Here is a 15,618-nt window from a genome sequence, read left to right on the forward strand (position 1 = left end):
TTCCCCTTCTCCTGCATCTTTCAAATTTCTCTCACTTTTTTTTTATAGTCTGATGGTGTGTGGTGAAAACTTTTACCCCAATATCTGTTTCAAGCCATAAGTTCCTTTGTCTTCATGAACCAGGATTCTTCCTCATCCAGGTTCTCTTTGGCATGGATAACAAATGCAAACCCCTTATTGTATCAGAAATGTCAGATTTTGTCTTTACATAATTGTTTCCCATCATTACTCTGCAAAAGGCAATACAGACATACAAACAGGATACATATCTAAGAAAAATACTTGGGTATTTCACCTGGTTGCATGAGGAACCAACTGGGAATGGTGAAGGTGAATAAACTAGTTTAGCTTCACTCTGGCTCACAGACTCCTTCCTCCTCATTCCATTTTTCATCAAATATGGACTGAAGCTAATTACATGATTCTTCTGAGCTACAGCATTTGATGAGTCTCAGCATTTCACTGAGTCATTTGCTTATGGAAACATTCACAAGAAGGAACACAGGAAATGGGTGGTGGGCCTTGTTCAAAGGCAATTCCCTTGATTTTCTGTGTATGTGAGCATCCCATAGGAGGAAGGATCTGATGTATTTGGTATGGACTGCCTGTTCAAGGTTTTTCATGCTAATAAAGAGCCTTGGGTAGAATCAACCTTAAAGACAGAATATATATGTGAGTGCAAAGGGAATTCAGATTCCAGTCATGGAAGAATAATACCCAACACATCAAGGTTTTGGAGATGCTTGGGAAAAGCTGTGCCTGAGAACTCCCCAGATCCTCAGCCTACATGGAGAGCAGTCCTGAGAGTGGGTTATAAAGTCTTCAAAAGGGAAGCCAGGGACAGGTATCTAAGGGCTCCAGTCACCATATCATGCTCACTGCACCATGAATAGTGTCAGCACTCTGGATAATTCTGTTCTGAATCACATCCTCTTCAGGATTCACTGCTAAGGCAACTCTAAACTTGTCTCACTCACATGCCCAAGACCCAGATATTGTGCTCTGGGCTGTCTCACTGCCTCATTCTCAGATTGTGCTTGTTGGACATGTGAAAACTCCCATTGTGCTGTGTCTCTGCGGATGTCATAAGAACAGATAGGTGATTTCGATGCTTCAAAGCTTTATTGTTTAAAAATACAGAATAAGGAATCCCAGCAGCTTGGGAGGCTGAGGCAGGTGTCTTGAGAGTTCAGAGTCAGTCTCAGCAATTAGTGAGGCCCTTATGCAACTCAGTGAGACCCTGTCTCTAAATAAAATACAAAAAATATCTGTGGATGTGGCTCAGGGGTTAAGTGCCCCTGAGTTCAATCCCTGGTACCAAAAACAAACAAACAAAACCAAACAGCAACTAAAAAACAGAATAAGAATGTAGATCATTGTGAAGAAAGAGATTATCTGAGGACTCTGAAATCAGAATCAATGAGGGAGTATGGAGCTTGGAACTCCTAATCCAGAGGGAAAAGTCTATGCATTTCACATGATTATAGCTGAAAGACTTGTCAATTAGCCTGCTCACTTCTTCTATGACAAAAGCTAGAAGTTGGGTACTTTACAGAGAGAAGATCATTATTTCACAATTTAGAGTCCTCACAAGCATGCCATTCACAATGGGTCAGTTCCTGTGTGGCCCAGAGCTATATTATTAGGAGGTGGCTGGCATCATGGCAGGAATGTGTGTACGAGAGATCACATGGTGAGTCTGGAAGATAGAGAGAAGACTTGGGCCTGTCCTCTTTTTTTTTTTTTTTTTTTTTTTTTTTAACAACCTCTTCATGAAAGGTAGCCAGGGTCTCATAAGAACTACCTTCCTCATTTCAATGGACAAAGTCCCAGTGACCTGTCAACCCCCAGCAGGCCTCACTTCCTAAAGGTCCCACTACATTTAACATTGCCACACTGGAAACCAATCTTTCAAGAGAAAATCCATGTGAGACACCACATCCAGTGGGAAGGTAATCCATTCCTGCAACAGATGGATCAACCCTTCCAAAATCTCCATGACAAAGGTGTATGAGGCATAAGCAGCAGTGAACTCCACTCAGGAAAGAAAGAACTAGAAATTCCTTTGCAGAAAAACTAACTCAACACCAACCTCAGCAAAGACTTAGTCCACTTCATACAAGTGTATATGATAAATACAGCACACTGGAACTTAGATGAACAAGGCAGTCACTGGACTAATCCAGGGGGAGAAACGAGGTTGTAGGTATGAACTGTGATCAGGGCACATTATGTATAGCAAAAACAAAAAAAAAAAAAAAAAAAAAAAAAAAAAAGAAAAACAGAATCCAAAACAAAATTGAAATATACTAATCAAATATCCTAGTCCTCAAGTATTGATTCATGAAAAATAATTGACTTGAAAAATGTAAGAAATGAGGAAAAAACAAATATGAATATGTATAAATATTCATGAACAATTAAGGTCATAATAAAAGAGATGATGAAAAGTTAAAGAATTGTGCTTGTTGAACTTTGAAAAATACTGTCACCCTTCTCATCAGTGTTGGGTGGCGATGCTAGGATGAGAGATGTAATCCTGTAGGTGGAACTCCTGGAGGTGGAATATAGGCTTAGTTGGGTTCAAGGCTCTTCCCTAAATGCCAGTTGTTCTTGAGACTTTAAATCAGTGTACCCTCAGTGCCAAGCAATTTGCTGGTCAACATGAGTACACTGCACCCCAGAGATCTCCCCTGGGTTCCACTTGTGTGGTTATTGAACCAATTCTCAGCCAACTATATCTTCTGCAGTCCCCTTGCATTCTGGTCTCAAGTTCAGTCTCCAAACTCATTCTCTTTCATGCACACCCTTTCAAATTCCTTGCCAGACATGTCTCTCTCAGCTGGTCCTGCAAGCATATGGGTTGGAGGAGGAGGTAGAAACGGGTGGGTTTCCACAACCAGTAGTCTGCTGTGTGAACTCTGTCCACATTCGATTTTCTCATGGTCATTTAGGCACACTCTATGTCATGCCATGTTTTTCGCCAGGCCTATATTTTGGGCCAAACTTGGGTTTGCCAGGAATGGGCTCTGTCAGCTTCTGGCCCCCACATCACAGTTGCAAATGTTTCCTTCCTTTGTTCTCTGCATGCAGCCTAGAGAGATGATGACTTTTCCTGCAGAAGGATGTTGTGCAGCATGCCTTTCAGTTTATTCGGGCAGTGTCTTTGATCTGTAAACTCTCTCTACCCAGACATGCTTCTGGCCTCCTGAAAATGCAGATTCCTTTAATTTCCTTATCTCTCTACTTTGCTCATGGAGGAACCACTCTGGATGTTGACTCCAGTCATGGTAGCTACTGGGGTTTCTTTCTTATAATATCCACCTCCTGAGTCCCTATCTGTTTGAATGTACAGTATTAAATTCCAGTAAATACTCCTCCCACAACACACACAGTTTTTTTTTTTTGTTCACCTACTTTACTGAGAAGCTGCCTGTTTTCTTTCCTGGTTTCACAACATGAAACAGCCTGAAAAGTGACCTTCTGTATTCTGACATCTTGAAACCCCTCAGGCTTGGTTTGTGACTCTGAGATGTAGCCATATACTGAACATCCCCTAATCACTCACAGCCATGAATCCACTCCACACTCCAACCACTACACACAAAGCTGTATCCTGGCATATTTAATGTTTGGTGTTCTGTGATGACTCTCATTGGGGCAGCCTTCTACATTCCATTACCATGACAAGATTCATTACCAAAGCTCTTCCTTCTCTTTATTCCTTTCTCAACTCCATTAACTCATTGCATCTCCAGGGCCCATGGCCCATTAGAACCAAATGTCCAAATCAAACCTCAGATATTCTCAACACCTAATTCAAACTCCAAACTGATGTCAGCCAATACCATCACCCTCCATGTTTCCCCTGGGTGCATGGCTCTTCATATGTATCCTTCCATGTGTGCCTGGTCCACAACCAAAACACTTCCCTGGTTTCACTGGTGTCTCTTCTGTTCCTAGTAGCACAACGTGGTTGTAAAACCTCATATTAGTCTTGAAATCTAGAAGAATAAATCTTTTAATTTGCATTTCCTGATGTTTCTCTTGCACTTTTGACTACCATGTTCTACTCAGGTCTCTACCCACTTCCTTCCCCAGCTGTCCTGTTGCCCTCTCTCTAATTGGTCTCCTCCAAGGCCCTTTGTTTCTCCTTAGAATCACCTTTAGTCATACTCTGGGCCTATTTTGGACAACTGCTTAATCCAGGACCTGCTACCCCAGCAGTGTTCACAACTTCTACCATGTGTAGGTATGAACACCTCAGAGGCATTATTAAATCTTCTAAGACCTTCTCCATCCAGGGACTGTCAACATTTTTTGTGTTCATTCTCCATCCTCAGGAAGTGCTTCAGTCCTCTGGAAACATGCATTCCATGATTGTTTTCCCTAGTGGACCCTATGTCCTTATGTCCCTTGGTGCCAGTGTGCCTACACCCAGCCATGCACATGAGCTTGTTCTGGATATGTAATGAGTTTCTTCCCTGTCTCTCCTCCAATTCACATCACAGCATCATTTTTCCCAATCCCCCTTTTTGCCATGTCCTCATTTTTTACCACTGCAATCTAACACCCATTTATTGTTTTGTACAATACACTCCTGTGTTCATACACCAGGTTTTCAACTGGATGATAAATCGCACAGCATTTGTTAGGGTGACCTTTTGTAAATTTTGTCCTCAAAGGTTGGAGGGATGACATAATAGAAAGGACTCCTGTGCTGTGGCCAACCCTCAGGGCTGCTGAATTAATGTTAGTAGCCCTAGCACATCTGATCATTACAGAAATGTTGGCTTAGGCAGGTCAAACTGTCTGATCCTGCTGCTGACATTGGTGATGCAGAATTATATTACATTTTGATTGTATGATGGATATGGTTATGTTTCTCCCTGCTCTCAGGAATGGAGGTCAATATTGGTAGAGTAATTATGCAAATGTGTCCAAGGTATTGACTCATATTTGTGCAGATGAAACCAGTGACTTCCAAGAAGAACTAGCAACATGTTCTTCCTTTTCTTTGTTTCTGTGTTGGTATCCTTCCTCTGTGTTTTCTCTCCTTCCATCTCTCTGCAGATACCTTCAATGATGGTTCCACTCATTGAATTTAGGAACAGGAAGCAACTAGATTTGGGGTATGAAACTTCCCAGAGAAGCAAGGAATTCAATGGTACCTGCCTAGCTCAGTGCCAGTCTTTCACATGAGACTTCACATGGTATTCCATGCCAACTCCAAGTGAGAATCTGTCTGCCTCCAGGGATCATGGATAATCAACAGCCTTTGTAACCACTCCATATTCTCTTAAGACTTGTTATGAAGAAACTTATATTTGTTGTTGAAGTGTGTCACCTGGGGAGAAAGTTTTCAGACATGTCCTCAGCTCACCAAGCCTGCATGCCCATTGCTGCTACAGGCACAGTGAAAATTGTTGCCCCCATGGGAGGTGAGGTCACAGAGTCACAGTCCCATATCTGAGAAGCTGGCCACCTTCCTGAATACATGTCCTGGTCACAGATGCATCTGCACTGAGATCTCCAACATGGCAAAGAGAAAGAGCCTGGTGAGTAATTCAGTGTCAGTCTTAGAACAGCAACTTTGAGTGAAGATCCATTTCAAGAGTCTGGGTAAGTGATCACATCAGAATACAGGATTGTGGATTGAGCCCTGAAGAAGCCAGCACCACATAGGAGGTAGAATGGTTGATGAAGAACAACTCTAGGTAGTAAAGATAAATGGGGTCTCAGTCTCAATGCCAAAACATGATGGCTCCTAATAACTTCATGTGATCATTTCTGACAGCATTTGCTGTGGTTCAATCCAAATCAAAACAAAATGTGATTTTCAAGGTGTATCAGGAGGTGTTTTTTTCTTTTTCTTTTTCTGTACCAGGGATTGACTTCAGGGGCACTGGACTTCTAAGTCTCATCACCAGCCCTATTTTGTATTTTATTTAGAGAAATGGTCTCACTGAGCTCCTTAGTGCCTCACCATTGCTGTGGCTGGCTTTGAACTCACTCACAATCCTCTTATCTCAGCCTCATGAGGCACTGATATTACAAGTGTGTGCCATGTAGCCTGGCCCCAAAGAGGATGTTTTAAAATCATTCAGTTGCTCAGTTTCATTACAGGAATTCTATACTACATCTTCAGGATTTCTAGTGCCAGAAGTCTAGTCTCTCCCTGTCTGTTTTATGGAGTATGAGGAACTATGTGGAATCCGTAGTCCTATGTAGAAAGTGAGCTGATTGCACTTGAGTAGAAAGTTTCTGTGACTGTGAGCATAGTTCAGTCAATGGAGAATGCAATTGTACCCCTCCTGAAAGACACATAATTCAGTATAATGAGGATATATCTTGCTAATATGGAAATGAACATGTATGGAAATGTGGACATGATTTTTACAGGTTTTTAACACCACCTGTCAGAAGTGTATCTTTTTTCATGTCAAATATATTCTGATTCAAGTGAATGCATCATGTGGTCTCAATCTGAGAGTGGAGGGGTATGAAAGCAGGAGGCAGAGGAGATCTCCTCACCATCTGTTCAAGAATATGTGGACCTAAATTTTACTAAACAATAATTTAAAAATATTATATGCATTCAGATGACCACAGAAATTCTAGTATTTCAACTTAAATGCCAGACACATGCCAATTTGTATGAATGACTCCAATTGTTCACAAATCTTGCTTCCTTGAAACAGTTTTACTTAGGTATTAGTTAACTCATATTTGTATATTCTGAAAAAGTGACTTTATTTTCTACACTACACTCTTTAAAAATGTGTTGGTCCATTATATCCCAAGTATTAGGACATGGTTGAGAATGTGACAAAATTTCTGAGATAGGTGTTATGGGATTGTGTTCCTAACACACAAGCCTGTGAGTGAGTCATGGAGTAGCTTTCATTATGTGGAGCCCATCCTGTGCCATTGCATGTAACTCAACATGGGAGAGGTGCCAGCAGTGCTGTATTCCCTAAGTGTATCTGCAGTTATTAAAATATCTAAATGTTCCTTCATGATGGACATTGAATCTAGAATATTTACAAGTAAATGGAATCATTTTATGAAAAATTGTTAAAAAATACCATTATGTATTTTACCACTAGACAATATTGGGAATATAGAAAAGCAGAAGTAAATATGAGCTAGATTGATAAAAGAACCCGCTCACTAGCATTAGGGTCCTTGGTGGGTCACACACCCTCTCTGTAAACACTAAGCCAATTTCAAGACACCTCTCAGCATATGCTTAGGTATGAATTTGGACAGACACTTAACCTCTGTGTGCTCATGTTCTCCTGATCATCATGCAAAATCATTGCAGCCTCATATCATGAGGATGAATCACCACGTGCTGCCTTCACTGCAGCGGTTTGGACATACTTCATGCTTTAACTTTTCATATAAACCATAGTAAAACCTATTAGTGAAAATAAAACCTTAAATAATTTTTTATAGTGAGCACTCAGGAGAGGGGGCCATGTTGGGTTTTGGTGACAGGACAAGTGCAGCCAGGCTTTCTTCTCCCCTGCAGGACACTGTGGCTGGGACAGCAGGAAACTGACAGGATGACAGTCAGTGATGTGGCTGTAGGAATCATCTTCCTGTCACAGACTGTGGTTGGAGCTCTGGGAAATTCCTCTCTTCTCCTCCATTACCTGATCCTTGACTTCACTGGGTGAAGGGTAAGACACACAGACTTGATTCTTAAGCACTTGATTGTGGCCAACTTGCTAACCCTCCTGTGTAGGGGAGTTCCCCAGACAGTGGCAGCTTTTGGAGTGAATGGTTTCCTCAGTGATATTGGATGCAAGCTGCTTTTCTATCTTCACAAGGTTGGCAGGTGTGTATCCTTTGGCAGCACCTGCCTCCTGAGCATCTACCAGGTCATCAAATTCAGTCCTGAGGATTCAAGCTTTTCAGAGCTTAAATTAAAAGCTCCCAAGTATATATGCTCCTCCATATACCTGACCTGGATTGTCTATCTGCTCATAAATATCAGGATTATTGCATTTATGACTGGAAAAATCAGCAAAGTTAACATCACAAGCCTGATAGATTATGGATACTGTTCTGGTGTTCATCCTGACAGACCCTTACGGTCACTCCTTGCCTCAGTGGTATCATTCCTTGATGCTGTGTGTGTGGGCCTCATGCTCTGGGCCAGCAGCTCCCTGGTGCTCATCCTGCACAGGCAGAAGCAGAGAATGCAGCATGTTCACAAGACTCACTTGTCCAGGTCCTCCCCTGAGTCCAGAGCCACCAAAACCATCCTTCTCCTGCTGAGCACCTTTGTGTCTTTTTACACACTTTCCTGTATTTTTCACATTTGTTTGACTCTTATTTATAATCCCAACTGTTTCCTGGTGAACATGGCTGCAATAGTAGCTGGATGTTTCCCAGCTGTCAGCCCCTTTCTGCTCATGAGCAGGGACTCCAATGCATCCAGGCTCTGTGTTACTTGGATAAGAAATACAAAATCCCTAATATCAGGGGGGACATGTAAACTGTAAGCTCTTGCACAATTCTAACATGTTTCTTCATTCAAAATTGAAAGAACAGTGATACAGTCATATTTCAGTAGGATGATAATCTACACACACACATATGCTTGCTTATTAAAATATTTGCATGTGTGTGTGTATGTGCATGTAAGTATGTGCACATGCATACCACTTAGATTAGGTTATGATCCATCCAACAATGTTTCCGGAAAACTAGATGTAACAAATACAAATTTTAGATTTAATACTCTAATTGCAACCTTGGACAAATTCTTCAGCATAAAAATCTGCTCTCTCTTTTTTCCTGCTATACTGGTTGATTAAATTATGAAAACACGGAGGATGTGTTTTTTATTTATCTATGTTTATGGTTATGTCTCAGCTGTGTCTCTTGAAGGAAATATCAAAATGAACACTATCAAACCTTTTTCTTTTCAAAATAAAATTGGACTTACATTTCATGTAATCTTGGACATGATGGGAAGCAACAACCTACTGATTTCCTCTTTATTAAACAGCTTGTAATGGATTTCCTTTATTGATTTCTGCTATATTTTTTAATGAAATATTTCATTTTTTCATAAGCCGATTACAATCTAAACTTTGTTTACAGTCCACCTCGATCACATAAGACACTGGGTACTAATACAGATTTTATGACTTATTATTGAATTACTGATATGTATCTTTAAAATGTTTATATGTATTAGTTGGCATGCATGTCTCAATGAAATTTCATGAACTGCACACACTTGTGCATGCAGCTTCTATGTGGTAAAACAATATCCTCGTCTGTACGGTTCGTCTTTCCTGTAAGTGTCCCCAAGAGTGACTAGTATATTACCTCTAACAGCCTAGATCACATTTACCTCTTTTGCACTTTACATAAATGCAATAGTTGTAAAGACCTGTTTTATATTTGATTTGGAGAATTCCATATACTCCAAATTTGTATTTTCCCATGTTGATGTCAGAATTTAACTGAAGGAATTTCAAATAATTCTCGCATTTCTCTCTTGATGTACATGTGCTCTAGTTTGGATGTGATTAATGTTTCCACCCACAAGTTTCATGTGTGGCAAATGCCCTGGTGTGAGGTATTGGGTCATGGGGTCTTTGAGAAGTGGATGCAAAACAAGGTGTTTGGTCATGGGGGGTCACCCTGAAGGTGATTAATGATGATCTGGAATATATCAGCTCCCATGAGAATGGGTTGTCCTATAGCAAGTGCAGGTGTTTCTGCTGACCCTCACTCCCTGTCCTGCCTTGTGGACTTTTCTGCATGTGCTCCCACCATTGTGATTCCATCTGCTATGAGGCCTTCATCAGAGCTCAGCAGAGACTGGCCCTCTCCAGAGTTGAGCAGATATGGACACTGTGTTCTTGAAACTCAAGAACTGAACTCGAAAAATTTCTTTTTAAAAATTTAATTGATTAAATTTTTTATTTGTTCTAATTAGTTGTACATGGTAGTGGAATGCATTCATACATGTTGATAGATCATACATAAGTGGAGTGTAATTTCTCATTTTTCTGATTGTACATTTTGTAGAATCAATAAATTTCTCTTTCAAAAAAGTATCTGCATAGGCATTTGGATATGCAGCAGAAACAGGACCACACAACATGTGAGTACATTTCAGTTTGGAGCATCATGATCAGCACTGGCATGTAGGTCCTGCAACATTTTTGATGATACTTGCATGTGTTTATATACATATATATATATATGTATATACAAATGAATATATATATATATATATTTTTTTTGTAGGTACATATGAATCTCACCCACACAATTTTCGGATTGTAAGTTCACATATGCTTGCCTTTAGCATGTGTTTCCAGAGCTTATGACCTGAGAGCTTCCCAGAAGACCAGCCCTCCACTATCATTCCAGCTTCTCTCCACTGCCTGATGGCTGGGCCTCCATCTTCATGCCACACTGTGAACAACACCATCCCCATGTGGCCCTCAGGTTCTTTTGGCATTTCAACCTCTGGTCCAGTGATATCCATTTACACCCTATCTACCAGGTCATCTGGATCATGTGTTGTAGGTGATCTACCCCATTCCCAGATGCTGTAGAGATCAGAGAGCTCCATCCAAGAGGTCATATCCTTCAGCCTGTTTCCTGAAAAGATTGACATCCTGCTGGTACACTTTCCCAGTATATCTGCAGACATCCTTAATGTCTTTTTGTTAAAGAAATAAAATGCCTGGAGGTCATTGGGAATGCCCTGATGTAGAGAGTGTGGGCTTCATGAGCTCTGCAACAAGTCCTTTCACATCTCATTTCCTGCTTGTATAATCCCATCTGGTGGTTGATGAAGACTTCTATGCTAATTTCTGTGGATTTTAAACTACTGGTTCCTTTCTTTACCTTACCTGGTTTTCTTTCTATTCAAGCTCTGCAAAACAAACCCCATTAAGCTCATTTTGGCACAACTGCTAGTTATTTAGTTCCTTGTTTCACTCTCCAAGGCAATACAGAAAGTAAGGGCAGGATGTGTCTTTCTAAGGGAAATGCAAGAGTTTTCAGCTGATTGCATTTACCATTTTCCTTCATGATGTATATTTAGTATGCCTCAGATCAACCAAGAAATGATAGCAAATATTTGTATAGTCACATAATAAAGATATTGAGAATGTTTAGCCTCTTCCTTGGCAATAAAAGACTCATATTATAATTTTTACTTTCTTTTTATCTAGTTTTAATTGCTCAAATAATTTTATGCACAGGCCTTAAAGGCTCTGCACAGTGAGATTTCACTAACTGAACTGAACACAGCTCTGCAGGCAGCTCCAATGTCAAAGATAGAAACGTCCTCCTCTCTGGTGCCCACTCCTTCTGTTCCAGTCACTGTCCCTGGGTCACCACTGAGTGGCAGCTCACTCACAGGTCACTTTCTTCTCTTTTGCATAAATGGAACCACTCAGCATGACTTTTTTAAATAGTTGGCTTTTAAAGTGTCATTTGCTAGTGAACTTATCTGCATTTTCACACTGTTAGTGATACAATTCCATTGTATGTGTGACCAGCAATGAATCATCCCTCCCTTGTTGCCCATGAGGGATTTCAGTTTGTGCCATCATTGAGATTGTTGGCACAAAAGTTCTACATCATGCTTTGGAGACACAGCCAGGACTTTCTGTTGAGTGTAAGTGTGGGAATTATTGTGTCTCCAACTTGCAGGTATACACAGGTTTACCTCTCTTCTGTTTCAGAAAATACTTCCAGTTTTCTAAAGCTTGTGTATACAGTTAACAACAAGAAATAATCTCTTAATATTAACTATATCACTTGAATATGTTCTCATATTTAATGTTTTCCTTTGTTATGTTTAGGCTTTATTTTCCCAGGTCTGAGATGTAGCTCAGTGATAGAGCCCTACTTATTCTGTGTGAGTCCCTGGGCTCAAACCTCAACAATGAAGAAAGAAAACAAATTAAGAAAGAGGGCTGCACCACCCTGTGATTTCTGGCACTTTCTCTTGGCTTCCTTGGAGACCCCTGCTCACTGTCCTTCTGGAGTCTTCTCTGTCCTGTGCCCACCTTGCCCAGGCCTCTTATCTCCTCCTGCCTCAAACTTTCCCTAGCACTACCCTGCTCTAAAATATCTAATGGGCTTTTGTTAGCAACTCTGATTTTTAGCAGAGCATTGCACTTTTTCAGAGTAGTTGTGTTTATCCTGACAAAATCATACATCCAAGGAATTCTATTTCAGTTTATGTCCTCCTCTTTCCCCTCTCTCCTCCTTCCTCCAAGCTCCTTCCTCTACTCTCTGAAAGTTCATTTCACTCTTCTATGTATTTCTAATGGGTACTTTCTGCTCATACATAAAGGTGAAATTCCCTGTGGTGTATTTATGTGTACACATCATTTGATTTGTAAGATTCTGCATTTCCTCCCCTTTCCCACCCCTCCACTCTCCCTTTGGATCTCCTCCTACTCTACCAATCTTCCCTACATCTCTATGATATCTGATCCTCCCTTTCTTTTTCCCTTTATTTTGCACTAACTTCCACATGTGAGAGAAAACATTTGACCCTTGATTTCCTGAGACTGACTAATTTTACTTAGCATAATGAGATGTTCTCTGTTCCCAGGCTTTACCAGCAAGTGCCAGAATTTCATTATTACTGAAGGCTTGGTAAAACTCCATTGTGTGTACACACACACACACACACACACACACACACACACACACACACATATACAATTCTTGATCCAGTCATCTGTTGGTGGGTTGTTTCTTGTATATTTCCATGCTTTTCCTATTATAAATGTGATGCTGTCACATTGAAGTGACTGTATTGCTATCATGTGCCAATTTTGTTTCTTTTGTGTAAATAACAAGGAGTGGTAGAAATGTTTCACTTGACAGTTTCATTCCTAGCTTTTTTTGAGGACTCTGCATACTACTTCCCAGAGTATTTCCACTAGTCTGCAATGCCCCCAGCAGTGTTCAAGTGTGCCTGTTACCTCACGTCCCCAAGAGCATTTATTAAGATTCATATTCTTGATAATTGCCATTCTGGCTCAAGTCAGATGAAATATAAGCATATTTTTGATTTGAACTTCTCTGGTAAAGATGTGGAACGTTTTTTCATGTATTTATTGATCATATATGTTTCTTTTTTTGATAAATGTCTCTGGTTCTTTTGCCCTTATATTGATTGGGTTGTTTGTGGTTTGCTGTTGTTAAGGTTTTTGAGTTCTTTGCATAGTCTGGTTATTAATCCCCTGTCAGAGAAGCCCTTGGAAAACATTTTATTGTGTTTCCTAAGCTCTATTCACATTCTTAATCATTTCCTTTGCTGTGCAGAAGCTTTTTAATGTGATGCCATTCCACTTATTGATTCTTGGTTTTATTTCTTGAACATTAGAGGTCTTGTTAAGGAAATTGGTGCCAGCTCCAACAAGATAAAATGTTGACTGTTTTCTTCTACCAGGTGAAAGTTGTCTGATCTAATTCCTAAGTCTTTGAACTTTTTGCAGGTTAGAGACAGGGATCTAGTTTCATACTGCTACATGTGGCTATCCATGTTTCCCAGCACCATTTGTTAATATGACTGCCTCCTGTAGTACTCTTCTTATTCAGTATTGCTTTGGCTGTTCTAGGAATCTTCTTCTTCCAATTGAATTATTATCATTTTCTAATTCTGTAAAGAGTCACATTGGTATTTTGATGGTGATTACACTGATTCTGTATATTGTTTTTGGTAGTATGACCATTTTGACTGTATTAATTTAGACTACCTAAGAACATGGACTTTCTGCCTTGTAAAGTCTTGTTCAATTTCTTTTTCAGTGTTCTGTAATTTTCTTTGTAGAGATCTTTCACCTCCGTGGTTAGATTAATTACCATCTTTTATTTTTTGAGGTTATTGTGAATGGAATGCTTTTCCTGATGTTTTTCTTCAGGAGAATCACTGTTGGCATCCAGGAAAGGTATTGATTTATGAGTGTTGATCTTGTATCCTCCAACATTGCTGAAACATTTATAAATTCTAGAAATCTTCTGGTGAACATTTTTTGTGAAGGGGTTTTAGTCTGCATTTTTGCTTCTGTGACTAAAACATCTGATCAGAAAAATGTTAAAAGAGAAAGAGATTATTTAGGGGATCAGGGTTTTAGAGGGCTTAGTCCACAATAGGTGAACTCCATTCCTTGGTGCTCAAGACAAGGCTGAATATCATGGTGGAGTATGTGGCAGAAAGAAGCAGCTCACATCATGATAAGGAAGCAGAGAGGGACTTCACTTGCCAGATTCAAATATATACCAAAGTCATGTCTCAATTCCCACCTCTTCCAGCCACACCCTACCACCTTTGTTACCACTCAGTTAATCCATAACATGGGATTAAATCACTGATTTAACCCAATCATTTGGCCTATGAACCTTCTTGTTTTTTCTCACATGTGAGTTTTTGGGGCATGCCTCACATTGCAAGCATATCAGGGTGTGTTCTAGGTACAGAATCATGTTGCCAGTAAACAGAGCTTTTGCATGTTTCTTTTCTTTAGTTGTATCAATTTAATTTAATTTTCTTTCCTGATTGCTCTGGCTAGAGTTTTGAGATCTATATTGAATAGTAGTTGTGGAAGTGGACATTGTTGTTACTAATTTTAGAGGAAATGTTTTCTTTTTCTCCATTCTCTATGATGCAGCTTTGGGTTAATCATATATATTTATAATGTTGAGTTCCTTCAATCTCTAGTTTCTTCTTTGTATCTAAGATTAATGGGTGCTGTATTTTACAAAGTCCTTTTCTGCATTTATTGAGATGATCATATAATTCTTATTAATTCTAAGTGGTGAATTATCCTTACTTATTTACATAAGTTGAAACTACCTTGCATCTCTGGAACGAAACACATGTGATTATGGTGTATTATGTTCTTGACGTGATTTTGAATCTGGTTTGTTGATATTTTATGATGGATCTTTGCATGTATGTTTATTGTGGATTTTGGTCTGTGGTTTTCATTCCTTGATGTGTCTTTATCTAATTTTGTTATCAGGCTTCTACTGAGTTACAGGATATTTGGGAGTGTTCCCTTTCTTTCAGCTTTATGGAATAATTGGAGAAATCTGGCTTTAGCTCTTCTCTAAAGGCCTGGTAGAAGTCAGCTGAAATCCATTTAGTCCTGCAATTTTTTTGTTGGAAGTCTTTTAATTATTTTTTGAATTACATTACTTGGTATGCATCTGTTTACATTTTGTATATTCCTGGTTTAATTTGGGCAGATCATATCTATAAATTTGTTCAAGTCTTCTACATTTTCCCTTTTATTGGAGCATACATTTTTAAAATAATAATTAATGATTCTCTGAATTTCAGAATTGTCTGGGTGATGTCTCCTCATATTTAATTTTTTCTATTTTGATCTTTCCTTGGGTTAGATTGGCTTAGGGTTTGTGCATATTATTTAATCTTTGTGAGGGCCAATGTCTTTGTGGTAATGATCTTGTGTATTGTTTTTTATCCTCAATTCAATTAATTATGATTCTGATCTTAATTATCTACCATATTCTACTGGTTTTATAATTTATTCTTCCTTTTTTAAGGCCTTGAAGTGGCCCACACGTTTATTTACTTGGGAT

General features: G+C 39.5%; 2 pseudogenes across 2 annotated transcripts in view; one reads left to right on the forward strand and one right to left on the reverse strand.

The window, feature by feature from the left end:
- Nucleotides 1–15,618, reverse strand: part of LOC306648534 (vomeronasal type-1 receptor 4-like) — a 76,970-nt pseudogene that overhangs the window by 15,463 nt on the left and 45,889 nt on the right. The window lies entirely within an intron of this gene.
- LOC306647711 (vomeronasal type-1 receptor 4-like) lies at nt 7,572–8,516 on the forward strand (annotated as a pseudogene). Its single transcript has one exon. The product of its transcript is annotated as a vomeronasal type-1 receptor 4-like (transcript).

This window comes from Sciurus vulgaris, assembly GCF_902686455.1.
Source record: "Sciurus vulgaris genome assembly, chromosome: 17".
In the NCBI taxonomy this organism is placed as follows: domain Eukaryota; kingdom Metazoa; phylum Chordata; class Mammalia; order Rodentia; family Sciuridae; genus Sciurus; species Sciurus vulgaris.